The following is a 3,134-nucleotide window of genomic DNA, read 5'->3' as shown; positions in this document are numbered from 1 at the left end:
CCATGATTCGAGGATTTCCGGACGTGGAGGCTGATCCCCTCCCCCTGAGCTTACTCTAGGATCTTTTACTCTTCATGAATCAGGGGACAATATCATCGATGTATATTACTACTCTCTATTTTTCAACCTACTAGGTACAGAAATCAAGCCATTATTTTTGTTTGTTTATTTAGTATACATCTTTGGAAGCACAGCAGTTGAAGTTAGAATACTTGTTAGTACTTTCTTAGTCAAAGTAGAAAGTGACTCTGCCAATTATTTTACAAATAAATTCAGTAGACATTTAAAAATGACTCATATGTTTTTATAACTTCACATATGAATAAAATGAGTAACTAGATTATATATTTAAAAATAATAGAAATAAATGAATTTTGTTCTTTTTCCATGTAAAAATTCTGTCACAAAATATATGCAAGTATTAGGAATTACTTTTACTCATTTTAAACAGTATTTCTCCAAATGTGATGTGTAATTCACTTGTGTCAGAGACATCTGAGACATTTATTAAAATTTAAAAGCTGGAGTCTTATCACAGATCACTCAACACATTTCTCCACAGTGGGGCAAGCATCTGTGTTTTCGTAAGTTTCTAGGTGACTTCAATGTTAGTTGGTGGAGAAGTAAAACAGAGTTAAGAGAGATCAGCAAGGACAGATACACTGCAGTGTCTGTTCAGGCCTTGGAGGTGATGGGAATTCATGAGGGGCAGCAATGTAAATGAACTCTATTCATAGGAGCCGATTTTATAAATTATTTATGTAGGCAGTTAATACCACTATCAAGGAAGATGTGTTTGACTAAATGTTCTTAGGATTGTATACATATAGAGGACACTTTCGAAGGGTATCAGATACATATAATTTATTCTTTATTACTTTCATATTCACTACTGGTTTTGGTGTGTGTGTGTGTGTGTGTGTGTGTGTGTGTGTGTGTGTGTGTGAACCCATATAAGAATCCTTATTTTCCTTTTGTGAGTTTTAGAAAAATTAAACTGTGGAGAAAGAAGCTCAGGAACAAACTGACAAGAGTACTAATATAGTTATAATCACAGAACCACAGGCACAAAATGCTTTTATGTTAAAATGAAAATGGAAACTGTGATGTACCTTGGTCAAGGCCAGTGTGCTTTTTTGGGGGGGGGCAATTTTGAGGGTTTCTGTTTAGCTCTAGCTGGCCCTGGAACTCTCTCTGAGGAGCAGGGTGACCTCAAACTCACAGAGATCTGTCTATCTCTGCCTCCCACGTGCTGGGATTAAAGGTGTGTGCCTTCACGCCCAGTACCAGTAAACTTTTAAAGAACCAGTTTGCTTAACTATTTGTGCCAGATTCAGTATATTTTTCATAGTATTATCTGCATTCTGTTAAAAATAAAAGTTGTGGTAGTCAAGTTGGTTGGAATCAATATCCCCAATATCAGTGCCATAAAGTGCTGTTTCTCATTTTCGTCATAACCAACACGTGGTGTCAGAACAGTTTGGACCTTTACTAGGTACAGGCGTCTTTAGTCATCAGGGAAATGCAAATCAAAACAAGTCTGACTTACCATCTTACACTGATCAGAATGACCAAGATCAATAAACACTGGTGACAACTTATGCTGGAGAGGATGTGGAGTAAGGGGAACACTCCTCTGTTGCTGATGGGAGTGCAAATTTGTACAGCTGCTGTGGAAATCAATATGGTGATTTCTCAGAAAATTAGAAATCAATCTACCTCAAGATCCAGAAATGCCACTTTGGGGCATATACCAAAGGAGGAACACTCATACCACAAGGACATTTGTTCAGCTCTGTTCATAGTAACATTATTCATAATAGCTAGAACCCAGAAACAACCTAGGTGAATGAATACCAAAAAAACAACCAAAGAATGGATAAAGAAAATGTGATACATTTATACAATGGAGTACTACACAGCAATAAAAAAGAGACACCTTTAAATTTGCAGGCAAATGGACTGAACTAGAAAAAACCATCCTGAGTGAGGTAGCCCAGACCCAGAAAGACAAATATAGTATGTACTCACTCACAAGTGTAAATTAGATTTAAAGCCAAGGATAACCAGCCTACAGTCCACAACCCCAGGCAAGCTAGAACCCTGTTCCAAAGAACAGATAGACGCAGATGCAGAGATCCACAGCTAACCACTGGACAGAAATCCTGGAGTACACTTGAAATGAGGGAGGAGCAACTATATGAATAATTTTCGCCATCAAGACCCTGATGGGGAAACCCACAGAAACAGCTGACCCAAGCTAGTGGGAGATCACTGACTCTGGACAGACAACTGGAGAACCTGCATAGGAGTGAACCAGGCCCCCTGAATACAGATGGCAACGATAGGGCTACTGGCAGTGGGACCAGGATCTAACACTAATGCATTAACTGACTTGTGGAGCCCATTCTCTATGGACAGATACCTTGCTCAGCCTAGGCACGGTGGGGTGGGGGTGTCCTGCCCCAACAAGGTGATGGGACAGACTTATTTGACTTATTTGACCTCCCAGGGGAAGCCCTACCCTCTCTGAGGAATGAATGGGGGGTGAGGTAGGGGGAAGGTAGAAGCAGGAGGAGAGCAGAGAGGGGGAACTGGGTTTGATATGTAAAAAATAAATTTAAAAGAATACATAATGAGAAAAAAGCATTTGTAAATTTGTTAAAAAAGAAATTGAGTAAAAAAGATTATAAAAGCCACATAAAGATGGAAAGTGCACAGGGAGACTAGATCCTACATGTTAAAAAATCAGAATCATTCAGAGGAAGGGAGGGAGAATGGAGAGAGGGAAGGAGAGAGGGTGAAAGGGAGTGAGGAAGAAGAGAGATTATATATGTTCATCAATCCCCCATCCCCGCCCTGGAGGTGACCCACATCCTCACCCCTGGCATCCTGCTTTGGAGAACCAGTACTCCAATAAGAAAGAACAAGACATGGTGGCTCACACCTGCAGCCCAGCACTTGGGATGTAGGAGGAAGGCATATTCACACCAGTCGGGACTACAAAGTGAAACTCTGTCTTAAAAACAAAACCCGACGGCTGAGGGTGTAGCTCCGTGGTAGTAAGGTGCTGAGGGTGTAGCTCCGTGGTAGTAAGGTGCTGAGGGTGTAGCTCCGTGGTAGTAAGGTGCTGA

This window comes from Microtus ochrogaster, chromosome 26, assembly GCF_000317375.1.
Source record: "Microtus ochrogaster isolate Prairie Vole_2 chromosome 26, MicOch1.0, whole genome shotgun sequence".
NCBI lineage: Eukaryota > Metazoa > Chordata > Mammalia > Rodentia > Cricetidae > Microtus > Microtus ochrogaster.
This window is presented reverse-complemented; position numbering follows the sequence as displayed.